Source organism: Elgaria multicarinata, chromosome 1, assembly GCF_023053635.1.
Source record: "Elgaria multicarinata webbii isolate HBS135686 ecotype San Diego chromosome 1, rElgMul1.1.pri, whole genome shotgun sequence".
Lineage (NCBI taxonomy): Eukaryota > Metazoa > Chordata > Lepidosauria > Squamata > Anguidae > Elgaria > Elgaria multicarinata.
Genome location: NC_086171.1, coordinates 194,911,011 through 194,926,156, shown reverse-complemented (window position 1 = coordinate 194,926,156; position 15,146 = coordinate 194,911,011).

Here is a 15,146-nt window from a genome sequence, read left to right as displayed (position 1 = left end):
TTCAGTTGTTCTGAATGATTTGCAGTTGTGGGTGGGGGTGGGGGTGGCAGGCACACAGGCAGGCAGGCAGGACACTGTAAAAAGGAAACCTGTAGGCCCAGTTTCAATCAAAATGGAGGGCTGGACAAGGGGAACAGAGTCAAATTGCTTTGTGAAGAAAACTTGTTGCAGGAGCTGCCGGTGTATTTGCAGTGGGCTCACGTCTCAAAGTCAATAGCTTGTCTGTGTCAAAATGAAATTTCATTTTTAAAAACAACAGAGGCAGAAGTCTGGGTTAAGTACAATGGAAACATTCCCACCTGTTGTCCAGGAACAATTTCATTCACTTCTCTGGGAGACAAATGGGGGCAACCAAGAAGAAAAATTGGCCGTTCAGTGCTCAACAAGCTGCAGCTATTAAACTGTTTGCTTTGCTGCAGCAACGGTTCAGGGCTGGTGTGGGGGAGAGATGGGGTGCTGCTCATTCACCCATGAAACAAGCAAAATGGCTGTCACTACGTATTTAGCATCTGCCTATGGCTTCAGTGCTGCCAAAACTCCTCTATCTGAGGGGCTGCTCAGTCCAAGTGGGGTTTAAAGATCAAGAAACATTAAAAAAGGAGAAAAGGGGGCTGTGGAGTTGCCCATCGATAGTTAGCCCCTGGGCAGCAGACTCAGCAAGCACATGGCTCTCCTGATTATGGGGGGGGGGGGATTTCCATATACACAGAAGGCCCCAGGATGGGTGAGTGGAGGTGGCGCTGCATCAATTATAAAACGCAGCAGCCACCTTGCAGCCATCACAAGGCTTTCCTGCGAAACTGCGAAGAAAAAAAGTCTGGGACTTACCCTGACTTTTTTTCTCCAGAACGAGGCAAGTACAGCGAATCCGCCGTCTATCCTCACTCCGGAATCACGGCAGAGGCACGGATGGGCAGATGGGGACCCCTGATTAGCCACTGTCCACCCAGGCAGAGAGAAGAGGGCAGGACCGGCTGCTGGGAACCCTGCACCTTTGCTGCTGCATCAGGATTAGCCACACACATCCGGAGCAGCAAAAGCGTGGGGCTTTGCTTATTGATGCAGCCCCAGGGTGAGATGTATTGTACTTCAAAAGATTTTTTTTTTTAATTTGCATCCCTACATATGAATTAGCATACACAAATTTATGCAAATCGGTGCCCTCCTTCTTCCTCTTTTTTTGGGGGGGGATATTTTTCCTCTTTTTTAGTGATGCTTAAACTATCACTATTAAAACTACAAAACCATACAAATGGATAACTGGCAATTAGAGGGAGAAAATGTGGAGGCAGTGACAGACTTTGTATTTCTGGGCACAAACATTACTGCATACGCTGACTGCAGACAGGAAATCAGAAGACGTTTACTTCTTGGGAGGAGAGCAATGACAAATCTTGATAAAATAGTTAAGAGCAGAGACACCACACTGACAACAAAGGTCCGCATAGTTAAAGCAATGGTATTCCCCGTAGTAACCTATGGCTGCGAGAGCTGGACCATAAGGAAAGCTGAGCGAAGGAAGAGAGATGCTTTTGAACTGTGGTGTTGGAGGAAAATTCTGAAAGTGCCTTGGACTGCAAGAAGATCAAACCAGTCCATACTCCAGGAAATAAAGCCAGACTGCTCACTTGAGGGAATGATACTAAAGGCAAAACTGAAGTACTTTGGCCACATAATGAGAAGACAGGATACCCTGGAGAAGAGGCTGATGCTAGGGAAAGTGGAAGGCAAAAGGAAGAGGGGCCGACCAAGGGCAAGATGGATGGATGATATTCTGGAGGTGACAGACTTGACCTTGGGGGAGCTAGGGCCAACAGAAGGCTCTGGCATGGACTGGTCCATGAAGTCACGAAGAGTCGGAAGCGACTGAACGAATAAACAACAAAGGGATTTTTAACTGTGGTTACAACCCAGAGACTCCTGTTTCCTGTCCAAATGTTGTGAAGCTGCAGGCAATGTTACAGTTGTAGCATCTCCTGCCTCATTCATCCATCAGTACTCTTATCTAGGGGTGAACAGATTTCAGGCTTGCAGGATCTACTTCATGTTTTTCTAGAACCTGGGAGATCCACCAACCAGAGCTTGGTCCAAAGGGCATACCTTTTAAATGACAGAATTCTGAGCCTCAGAATTTATTTTGAATTCCTGATTAGCGTATTTATTTATTTATTTATTTATTAGATTTTTATACCGCCCAATAGCCGAAGCTCTCTGGGCGGTTCACAAAAATTAAAACCACAGTAAAACACCCAACAGTTTAAAACACAATTACGAAATACAGTATAAAAAGCGCAACCAGGATAAAACCACACAGCAAAGTTGATATAAGATTAAAATACAGAGTTAAAACAGTAAAATTTAAATTTAAGTTAAAATTAAGTGTTAAAATACTGAATGAATAAAAAGGTCTTCAGCTGGCGACGAAAGCAGTACAGTGTAGGCGCCAGGCGGACCTCTCTGGGGAGCTCGTTCCACAACCGGGGTGCCACAGTGGAGAAAGCCCTCCTCCTAGTAGCCACCTGCCTCACTTCCTTTGGCAGGGGCTCACGGAGAAGGGCCCCTGTAGATGATCTTAAGGTCCGGGTAGGTACATATGGGAGGAGGCGTTCCTTCAGATAACCTGGCCCCAAACCGTTTAGGGCTTTAAATGTCAATACCAGCACTTTGAATTGGGCCCGGACCTGGACTGGCAGCCAATGAAGTTGTAAAAGGACTGGCGTAATGTGATCTCGCCGGCCAGTCCCTGTTAATAACCTTGCTGCCCTTTTTTGCACCAGTTGAAGTTTCCGGACCGTTTTCAAAGGCAGCCCTACATATAACGCATTGCAGTAATCCAAACGAGAGGTTATCAGAGCATGAATAACTGTAGCTAGGCTATCTCTGTCCAGATAAGGGCGCAGCTGGTATATCAGCCTGAGCTGATAAAAGGTGCTCTTTGCCACTGAGTTCACCTGTGCCTCAAGTGACAGTTCTGGATCCAAGAGCACCCCCAAACTACGGACCCGATCCTTTAGGGGGAGTGCAACCCCGTCCAGGACAGGGCAAACATCACCTCGCCGGACAGAAGAACCACCCGCTAACAGTACCTCCGTCTTGTCTGGATTGAGTTTCAGTTTATTAGCCCTCATCCAGTCCATTACCGTGCCCAGGCACTGGTTCAGAACAGCCACTGCCTCACCTGGGTTTGATGAAAAGGAAAGGTAGAGCTGGGTATCATCTGCATATTGATGACACCTCAGTCCACATCTCCGGATAACCTCCCCCAGCGGCTTCATGTATATGTTAAACAGCATAGGGGATAAGATAGAGCCCTGTGGAACCCCGTGGCTTAGGTGCCACGGCACAGAGCAATAATCCCCCAGCACCACCTTCTGGAATCGGCCATCCAAGTAGGAGCGGAACCACTGCAACGCAGTACCTCCAACTCCCAGCTCAGACAACCTATCCAGAAGGATACCATGGTCAATGGTATCGAAGGCCACTGAGAGGTCTAGGAGAACCAACAGGGTCGCACTCCCCCTGTCTCTCTCCCGACAGAGGTCATCCCACAGGGCGACCAAGGCAGTTTCCGTTCCAAAACCAGGCCTGAAACCCGATTGAAATGGATCTAGATAATCCGTTTCATTCAAGAGTGCCTGGAGTTGTCCTGCAACCACCCGCTCAAGCACCTTGCCCAGGAAAGGGATATTAGCCACCGGCCTGTAGTTGTTAACATCCTCCGGGTCCAGATTAGGCTTCTTCAGGAGTGGTCTAATTACCGCCTCTTTTAAAGAGGCCGGCACCACTCCCTCGCTCAAGGAGGCATTTACAACCTCCTGGACCCAGCCGGCGATCCCCTCCTTATTTGATGTAATGAGCCACGAGGGGCAAGGGTCAAGCACACAGGTGGTCGACCGGACTTGGCCAAGCACCTTGTCCACATCCTCGGACCTCACTAACTGAAACTCATCCAATAAAACTGAACCGGACGGCGCTCCGAACACCTCTACTAGTGGAGCTGCATTAAGTGTGGTGTCCAATTCATGACGAATCTGAGCGACTTTATCTTCAAAGTGCCGTGCAAATTTGTCACAGCGTGCTACCGAGGGTTCCACCATCTCTCGCCCTGGCCCAGAGTGTAACAGGCCGCGAACCACCCGGAAAAGCTCCGCCGGACGACACTGAGAAGATGCAATGCTGGTGGAAAAGAACTGTCTCTTTGCCACCCTCACAGCCACAGAGTAGGCTCGATAGTGAGCTCTAACCCGTGTTCGATCAGACCCAGCACGAGTCTTCCTGCGTTCTAGCCGTCTCCCCTCTTGCTTCATCGCCCTCAGCTCAGGTGTATACCAAGGAGCTGACCGGGCTCTGCTCAGAGGGAGAGGACGCTTGGGCACGATCGTGTCAACCGCCCGAGTCATCTCTGCATTCCACAGAGCAACCTGGGCTTCGACAGGAGCACCGGCCATATCAGCAGGAAAATCCCCCAGAGCCCTCTGGAATCCATCGGAGTCCATTAGCCTCTGGGGGCGGACCATTTTAATAGGCCCCCCACCCTTGCAGAGGGGAAAGGCCGCCGAGAGTCTAAACCTCAGTAGGAAGTGATCCGACCATGACAAGGGGGTAGATGTTAGTTCCCCCACTTCCAGATCACCATCCTCCTGTCCAGTCGAGAAAACCAGATCAAGTGTGTGTCCCTTTGCATGTGTTGGGCCGATGACATGTTGATACAGCCCCATGGTTGTCATGGCAGCCATGAAGTCCTGAGCCGCTCCAGATACAGCAGCCTCGGCATGGAAGTTGAGATCCCCCAGAACCACCATCCTGGGGGTTCTCAACACCAGGTCCGAGACAACCTCCGTCAGCTCAGGCAGGGAGACTGTGGGGCAGCGGGGTGGACAGTACACCAGCAGAATCCCTAATCTGTCTCGAGTACCCAACACACAGTACAGACACTCAAGATCAGCACTCGACTGAACAGGAAGCCTAGAGAGGGAGATTGTATTCCTATAGACCACGGCAACCCCCCCTCCCCGGCCCTCGAGTCTGTGCTGGTGCTGCACCGAGTACCCAGGAGGGCAGAGCTAGGTGAGAGCAACCCCTCCCAGTTCCCCCACCCAGGTCTCAGTGATGCATACCAGGTCAGCCCCCTCATCCACAATCAGATCATGGATGAGAGAGATTTTGTTTTGGACTGACCTGGCATTCAGCAGCAGCACCACCAGACCCGAGAGCAAGCTGATAAGGCCGCCAGGAACCATCTGGTTGGGGGAAGGACTAGAAGAGGGGATAGCTGTAAGGAATCTGTCCCCTCTTCTCCTCATCTGGCCTGTTCCTCCCCCAGCACCATACCCGGGGGGGTGAGCAACTTGTGGCCCTCCATATGTTTTTGCCTAAAACTTCCATCAGCTCTAGCCAGCATAGCCAATGGTGAGGGATGATGGGAGTTTTAGGCCTAATCTACACTAAGCAGGATATTGCACTATGAAAGCAGTACGAAAGCAGTATATAAAAGGCAGGAGACAAACTACTGCTTTAAAGTGGTATTGAAGTGCACTGACAACTGTTGGGGCCCATTGACACATACCATGCACAACTTTCATAGTGCTATATCCTGCTTGGTGTGGCTCCTACCATAGTTGGTTATTCGGCCAAAATAACCAATGCAAATAACCAATGCTGTGCAGAGCTGACTATTTGAACCATTATCGAGTTGTGTGTTGGGCACCAATGACTATTTTGTCACACACAGTTGGTTATTTTCGCCGACTACAGAGTCCCCTGGCAAGAGCAGCCAAAGCAGTGGCTGCTGCTCTCGTCCAGCCGGAAGAACTCGCAATGGCTGATGGGATACCAGTGGGAGGACTGAGGTGGGGAGAGAGGGCAGGGGATGTGTCAATCAAACACACCGTTGACTAAGCATCAACCCGACACTGGACTTAATCCACACCACAGTTTACTATAATCATGTCATGTGAGGAGTACCCCCTCAATAATCAACCGTGGAGTTGACTATTAACCCACCATTGACTATTGTGTTGTCCAAATGCTTCCTGCAGTTTAGACAAAAGTATCCAATGCTCCAACAGAGGACACAGAGTCTTTGTAGATCTTGTGCGTGCTATTCTGAGTCATGGAAGTGGCCTGCCACTGTTGGGCCTGGAAGGATGTGTTGGTGCTTTTAATAGCTGAATTATATACTCATGAGAGCAGCAATAATTACAGGAGCCCTCCCTGCCAACACAGCAGTTAAAGAGACAGAAGCCCTCTTTGGATCTGTTGGTGGCAGGTTTTCACAAATGATACTGACATCTGCTTTTGCACTTTCCACATCTTTAAGCCTAATGATAAAGTGACATTGATTAGAATGGATGCTAGGTCTCCCCCCCCCCTCCCCTTGCCTTCTCTGCTGTTGCTTGCCACCTTGCATTAACAATGATTGACATGATATGTCCTGGATTAAAAGCTGTTTTTAGGGCCTTCCCAAATCAGAACAAGATTCTCTGATTATTTTTGTGCCCTGATCCCCCATGCCTGCATTTTAGTATCCTGCCTCTCTGCCTGTGCAATGGAGGAGAGTCGTGATTGCCTTGCTACTCTGCACAGTGCTAATTAACTGTGGGGAATTTAAAACGGAGGCTTATACCTGCTGGAAAACACAACTGGGGAGGCCACACCAACATAGGAAGAGGCTAGCATGGCCACTTACACAGCACCAAAAGAAGAAGAAATGCATCTCCAAAAAAGAGGACAAGACAGAGGAGACCTATTTGCCTGTGCTAGTTTATATGTACAGATGCAAATTTGGAAAGAATGATTATAACTGAAATAAAAAATACAATACACTTCCCCATTGTTAGAAAGACTGACCAGGTGAGTCATGGCAGGTGCTACCTATTCATGGGTCACTTCAAGGCCCCTGGGCTCTACCTTCTCATGGTTCTGGAATTTTAAACTGGACATGAACTGGATAGCCTTTCAAACAGAGGATGCCCTCAAATAGAGGACTGTCCTCATAAGCTATGTCACCCTCGAGGAGCCCATCGATGGGCACTTTGCCAAGGGCCCCCTAAAAGCTGGTCCTGATCAGGAGAAACTCAGCCGCTGAAGGGAAATTGCCTTAACGCTTAGCTGGATTGTAGCCCAAATGACATTTATGAGAAATGCCCTTAATGTCAAAGGTGTGATCTGAGTGAATGAGAGGATTCTGCAATGCACGATGGCCTCACGTAGGCAGGTGTGCAGTGCACTATTTCCCTTGATTACTCAGTAAATGCCAGAGACCAATATGCAAATGCATGCCTTTGACGTGAGGTTTGATCATTTTCTTTGTGCGCAAACAACTTCTGTCACATGGGCAGAGTGCATGAAGATAGTTTGCACCTTCTGCTGCGTTTCAAAGGCCGTAAGCTCATTGTATAAAAATGAAATATGTTTAGAGTTATTGAAGGGAGGGCAGGAAATTTCCCCTCTACTACCAAATGTCATTGAGTGGGTTAAAGCTAGATGGGGTGCTGCATAATAAAGTAATAAAAATATTTTAAAATCCCACGCACTTAGAAAAGGATTCTGAGATGAAATAAATATCCCCTTGTGGTATGGCTGTTTTTTTATTGCATTGCAGGAAATTAAAACAAAGGGGGGGTGTAACAGGGATCAGTTTTAGAAAGGCCTTGTGAATTAACAACATTCTCAAAATCAATAGAGTTAAACCAACCAGTCCCAAAATAAGGATATTCAGGCATAATGCAATAGGATGCATTATCTGTAGAAAGTAAACTAACGCCAAACTAACCACAGCTGAGCAAACCAAGCAGGAGCCATAAAACTGAACAGTACAAAAAGATACTAGCTACATGGGTATTAACTGTAAAGTACCTATTGAACCCAAAAGCGATATCTCAGAATAAATGGCAGTTTATTGTGCCTCCTAGATGGAATGCAGATAGACCATGGATTCCTATTCTTTGCATATTGAGACTGCCAGTTTATTAACACTGAGTATAAGCTTGGTTATCACAATGACAGAACTGCCCAGCGATACCTGGAAGCAATTCTTTGCTGGCCACTAGGGGGTGTGCACTACGCCCCAGAATTATCTGGTAACTGCAAACATCCTTGGAGCATTCAATCTTCCAGAGCGGAGATTGGCTGCTTCTAAACCCATCAAATAATCTCAGAGCAGAGACGCACCCAATCAGTGCTTCTAATATCTCTGTAATTATTCGACTGGTGTGTTTGTGGTGTGTCCAATTGAAAACCTACCAATAAGGAACCTGGGGTGATGGGATGGAGCAGTCTTGATAATTGATAATATTGACATCTGTGGCTAACCAATTAGGAATTGCCACAGCACTATCCATGACTATGTTCTGTTCTCCTCCAATCGCAGTGTTTGTGGGAGGGAATTTTCTCATGGTCCTTGATTCTACCCCACATTGCTGTTCTTGGTCTTGCAACATTCGTTTCGGTCAGAGAGAGAGAGAGAGAGAGAGAGAGAGAGAGATATTCTTTTATCTTTGCACACACAGTGCAAAGTGAGATGTTTGTTTGCAAAGTAAGATTTAGAGGAGGAGAGACAGATCTACGAGATCTCAAGATGATTCTCTTTCTTTGCTGTTTCATTTGTTCCAACCCCAGCGTGTGTGCATGTGCCTGCCCGTTCAGTTAAAGCTTTTTATTCCAATGTGCCTGCCTGTCCCGCCTTTCAGGGGTGGGTCATGATTATCATCATCATCATCATCTCCCCTTAATGGTTTGACATGCTGTAGCTCTCCTTCTCTCGAAGTTGAGCCTTCCCAGCAGCACTTGGCTTCAAAGTTACAAGTGTCTTCTTCTTGTACTTCTTTGTGTTTTAAAGTTGTGCAGTGCACACAATCAGTACACAATTAATAAAGCACACTTTGATAACGGTCCATCATGAGGCATGGGAAACACTGGCAGCGGCTGTGCTGGTTCTGGCCGTGGTGGGAGAGGGAGTGTAGGGCTGGTTGGTTGGTTGCACCTTTCCGCTTGGACTCATAGAAGTCGGCCACAGTGTGAAAGTGCTGCTGGGCTGGTATCGTCAGTGAGTAAGCTTCTACACCTGAGTCAGGCAGGCTGTTTATTTCTCATTTAAACTATTACCCCTATTGGCTGGCTAGGCTTCCAGTCAAGGGGGTGAAGTCCTCCTCCTCCTCCCATGTAGCCTCCTATGGGGAAGCTGTTGATGTTGCCTTGAATCGACTCACTCCAATGTGTCCGACTGACAGTAGGGGAGGGGTGCCTCCTCCTCCTCCTGCAAGCCTCCTGTCCTCTCTGAGGTTGGGCAAGCTGTGTGCTGCTGTTCTGGCATTTATTAATATATTTACTTATTTATTATTGCGCTAAGCACTTTCCCGCTGCTTCATTTCCCTCTCCCCCGTGAGAGGTGCCTGAGAGAGGACATTTGAGTTCAGACTTTAAAAAATTCCTTATAAATCACTGAACACAGGGATCTGCTCAAAAATTGGCATGCCTAAAGTAGGGTGTCCATATGAAAAGGAGGACAGGGCTCCTGTAGCTTTAACAGTTGCATAGAAAAGGGAGTTTCAGCAAGTGTCATTTGTATATATGGAGAACCTGGTGAATTTCCCACTTCATCACCGCAGTTAAAGCTGCAGGAGCTATACTAGAGTGACCAAATACAAAAGAGGGCAGGGCACCTGCAGCTTTAACTGTGGTGATGAAGAGGGAATTTCACCAGGTTCTCCATATATACAAATGACACCTGATGAAATTTCCTTTTCAATACAACTGTTAAAGATACAGGAGCCCTGTCCTCCTTTTCATATGGTCACCCTACCTAAAGCCCTCTTTGAAAACTGTCACGGTGCCAAATTTCATGTGTTTATCTTTAAAACTGAGGGAGCTGTAAGCATTTCTGTTAATTCCCATTGACGGGAATGTACCGGTTACCCGAAAACAGAACGGTTCTTCTAAGGGTAATTCGACGAGGTGGAGAGAAGGACCCGCTCCAGAAATCAAGGTGGAGAAACAGCTCTATGGAGAAGACCCACTTTGCTCACCCCTACTGGCAACTGTTGCACTGAATTCCTGAAGTATAGCTATTTGCATTTCATGCTGTATCACATTTGTAATCTTCCTGGCCTACAAAGTTCTTAAGGAATCATACATGGTTTATCTCATTTTATCCTTCCAATGAACCTATGATGGTCGCCAACTTGGCCAGCTTTAAGAGAGGATGAGACAAATTCATGCAGGAAATGGCTATCAATGGTTACTAGTCTAGATGGCCATATATTACCTCCAGTATTGCCTCTCACTACCAGTTGCTGAAGAACATGAGGAGGAGGGTTGGCCACTGTGTGAACAGAATACTGGACTAGAAAGGCCTTTGGTTACGATTCGACAAGGCTCTTCTTATGTTATATGTTATATTGTGTTATTTATTGCATTTATATGCCACCATTTTTCCTTCAAGGAACCCAAGGCAGCATACATAATCCCTCCTCCTCCTGATGGATAAATCATGTATTTCCACCTTTATTTTAAATCATTATTCATTCAGGTGTTTTATTATTTTAAGTTGCCAACTTTTGGGGGTACCCTAAGTGGATTGAAAGGTGGGAAATAAGGGTGCAACAAATAGAAGGAAAAGAGAGAGGGGGGGACTTTATCCATTGGAATGGGAAGAGTTCCATTAACCGTTTTGTACCTATCGTCCTATGGTTTCCACATACTTCCATCTACCTTTGTGCTTCTCTCCCATTGAAATCAAAGGGAAACCACAAGATTTGTGGCTGAATTGTTCCCTGAGCATGCAAACTTGCCAATAGGGGTGTAGAAATGAAAGTTGGCATCGCCTCTACAAATTTCACAGTTAAGACCTACAAAGCATTCTCCGTAACGTTCAGACCCAGACCCTTTTTCTACACCTAAAGTTTCCCAAGTCATTCCCATTTGGCTCCTAGAATGGTTTCCAGGATGGCAAAGACACCCAAAGCGTTGCTCCAGAGGCTAAAGCCAAGATGTCACCATGCAGCCATGTTGATGGTCAGGCTATTCAGCCCTGCAAGTGTACGTGAGGTCCAGTTATGCAGCAGGGAACTTAAACTCTATTGGCCGGGTGCATTGGCAGCTTAGCACCAATTAGCGTGTTAAAATACACTTACTCTCTAAGCCAATTTACTTGCCACTTGAAGTAATTAGCTCCATCTGTCTGAGTAGAGTGTTGGATGTGAGCTTGGCTTTGAGAGAGAGAGAGACAGAGAGGAAGAGAGTCAAAATAACAATCTGTGGTTGCTCCATTTGTGTGGACCAGCGTCATCAGCACATCATGAAAGAAGGCACTTGATGAAATCCTCTGGGTGCTCTAGCATCTATTAGAAGTTACATCAAAGTCTATAATTAGTAGCATGGCCCAGAGAGGTAAGTGCAGGAGTGGGAATCAGGAATTTGTCAGTGTTAAACAAATCCCCTTAATGGAAAATTTCCCACTGCTTTTTGCTTAAAATTAGGGCCGGGGATTTTTTTATTAAAAAAAATTATAAGAGAGAGAGTATAGTTCCCACCAAGAAATGAAGGACGAATGCTCTTATATAGCTGCATTGACACTAGAACCCTCTTAGGGCCATAGCTAGACCTAAGGTTTATTCCTGGATTGTCCAGGGGTCAAACCTGTTCATCTAGGTGACACACAGGGGATCCAGTGCTCTGGCAGGGGCAAATCCTGGAGGATCCCAGGATAAACCTTAGGTCTAGCTGTTGCCTTAATTTCCATGATGTCAGGATGAATTCTGAGACATCACCACACTTTCAGCATAGGGCTATGATGGGAGATCCCAGAATAATTTTCTTTTATAACTTTAAAGCAATTGAAATGTAGCCTCAAGAGCTTGTCAATTACATTGGAGCAGCAGGGTGTGGGTGTGGGTGTGGGTGTGGGTGTGGGTGTGAAAGAGAGAGAGAGAAAGTGAGTGAGCAAGAGAGGGGGCTGTTCAAATGAGTGAAATAAGGTACACTCAGGACTAGCCACTCATGGAAGTTTGCAGGTCCTTTTATTTATTTATTTTGTTTAGATATTTGTATCCCGCCCTATATCACAAGGATCTCTTTTGATGGCAGCGTCTACTAAGAGTGTGCACGGACCCCCCCGCTCCGCTTCACTTCCAGATCCATGATTTGCGGATCGGGCCGCTCCGCCCCGCCCCCACTCCGCCTATGTCCACTCCGCTCCGCTCGGAGCTCCGGATCCAGATCGGAGCTCCATTTCCCCCCCCCCCCATAGGCTTGCATTAAGCTAAAAAAGTATACAACTTTTTTTCTGTTAAAGTCAGAAACCTCAAGTTTGGCACCATGACACCTCATGGAGGTATACACACGAACGCCAAGACTCAAGGCAATCCCATCATCCCCAGATTTTTGGGGAATTTATGAAAACCGGGCACCCCATTCACACCCCTTTCCATAGCTCCGTCAATTTGCACGTTAAAAATCTCAAACTCACCATCATGAAAGCTTATCCAGGGGTGCACACGCACGCCAAGACTCAAGGCAGTCCCATCATCCCCTGATTTTGGGGGAATTTATGAAAACCGGGCACCCCATTCACACCCCTTTCCATAGCTCCGTCAATTTGCACTTTAGAAACCTCAAACTCACCACCATGATAGCTTGTCCAGGGATACTTACTCACGCCAAGACTCAAGGCAGTCCCAGCAGCAGAGCCCGGTAACCCCCCCCCCCCGCCCTCCTCTCCCTTACCTGCCTCTGTCCGTGGTCCGTCGCCATCTTCAATTGAGCCCGTGGTTCCACCAGGAAGTCTGGGCCGCAAGCGGCCCAGACTTCCTGGTGGAACCGCGGGCTCAATTGAAGATGCTGATGGACCACGGACGGAGGCAGGTAAGGGAGAGGAGGGCGGGGGGGGTTACCGGGCCCTGCCGCCATCGCTGCCCATGCGGTGACAGTGGCAGAGCCCGGTAAGGGACCAAGGGAGAGGGGGGCCTTACGTGCCTCAGTCCGTGGTCCGTCACCGTCTTCAATTGAGCCCGCGGTTCCACCAGGAAGTCTGGGCCGCAAGCAGCCCAGGCTTCCTGGTGGAACCGCGCCCTCAATTGAAGACGCTGACGGACCGCGGACGGAGGCAGGTAAGGGAGAGGAGGGCGGGGAGGGGGGTTACTGGGCCCTTCCGCCGTCACCGTATGGGCGACAGCGACAGCGGCAGGGCCCGGTAAACCCCACTTACCTTTCCGGCGGAGCTCCGGATCGAGGCGAAGGATCCGCCTTCACCTCGATCCTCTTCGCCATGCTTCGCCGGCCCCCCCAATCCTCTTCGCCTCCGCCTTAAGGGCAGGCGAAGCCCCCCGCTCCGCTCTTGCTTCTCCGGTCCGATTAGAAGCGGAGCACATCCCTAGTGTCTACTTCCTACATGTGCCCGCACCTTCCCCTGGTTATTCCTTTCTAAAAAAAAAAACAAAAAAAACCTGGATGTCCCAATTCTGCTGAAATATTGTGCAATTTCCTACCATGTGCAGCCAAAGCACCCACTGGAGGGTGCTGTCCCATTCAAGGCTATGAACACTGACCAGAGGGGAATTTTCAATTATAGACCACATGGTCACACCTCTCCTCCTGTGTAATGCAGCCCATTACAATTGCACAAGAGAAGCAAATTCCTAGTGTTTCAAGGAAGTGTGATGCAGTAGTGATGAGGGACTTCAATTACCGTCTATTTGGCACTGTGTACGCCTCATCTGGAATATTGTGTCCAGTTCTGGGCATCACACTTCAAGAAGGATGAAGACAAGCTGGGATGTGTTCAGAGGAGGGCAACCAGGATGATCAGGGGTCTGGAATCAAAGCCCTATCAGGAGAGACTGGGGCCACAGCTAGACCTAAGGTTTATCCTGGGATCATCCAGGGTTCGCCCCTGCCTGAGCACTGGATCCCCTGTGTGTCACCTAGATGAACAGGTTTGACCCCTGGATGATCCAGGGATAAACCTTAGGTCTAGCTGAAAGAACTGGGCATGTTTAGTCTTGAGAAGAGAAGCTTGAGGGGAGACATGATAGCACTCTTCAAATACTTAAAAGGTTGTCACACAGAGGAGGGCCAGGATCTCTTCTTGATCCTCCCAGAGTGCAGGACATAGACTAATGGGCTCAAGTTACAGGAAGCCAGATTCCAGCTGGACCTCAGGAAAAACTTCCTGACTGTTAGAGCAGTATGACAATGGAACCAATTGCCTAGGGAGGTTGTGGGGTCTGCCACACTAGAGGCATTCACGAGGCAGCTGGACAGCCACCTGTCAAGGATGCTTTAAGATAGATTCCTGCACTGAGCAGGGGGTTGGACTCCATGGCCTCATAGGCCCCTTCCAATTCGACTATTCTATGATTCTATGAAAAACAATTTCCCATTTATCCAAAGAAGCCCAGAGAGAGAGATTGAGAGAGAGAGAGAGAACAGAATGAGTGGATGAATGAGAGGGGGAGGCATGGATGGATGGACCTCTTTCAGCCCGAGGGCCAAGCTCTTGAGGATGGCATACCAGTGGTGAAGGGAGCCAAAGGCAAAGGGCCAAAAATACTAGCCAACTTCAGCTTAAAGCTCTTACTGCCCAGTAATTAAGCCTTAGGAGAGGCATTTCAGCTATTTAAATTGGGGACCCTACTACAGAAAAGCCAGGAAACCACTAAAAATTGCATGGTTCTGGAAACAGGGTGGGGCCAGGGGAAGTAGGAGGGGCTCTCTGGGAACCACAGAGAACAAGGCTGGGATCCCAGGAACTTGCTTCCTTGGCCTGGGCTTCTGCATTCAGACTTTAACCCTTTCTTACCCATGCCATGTTTCCAGATAAAATTGTCCACCAGTATCACTATCACCACCATCACTATTGCTTAATGGAGGGGGGGAACCCTGCTCCCCACATAACCTCTTCTGCAGGGCAAATAGCAGCTTGGGGAGCAATTTGGATTGGGGAAATGCATGGTTCAGTGCCCCCCTCTCTCCTGTCTCTGCTCTGGACAAGTTGGCATCCCCACCCCCACCCCCACCCCACACACAGCCTGCCCTTCATTGTTGTCATTCTTGTTGCTGCAAATGAAGGACTCAGTTACAGATCATCAGTATGGTGTGCATTTTGATCCGAAGAAATGATATTTCTGTTCCTTTCTTCATTTCTTTCA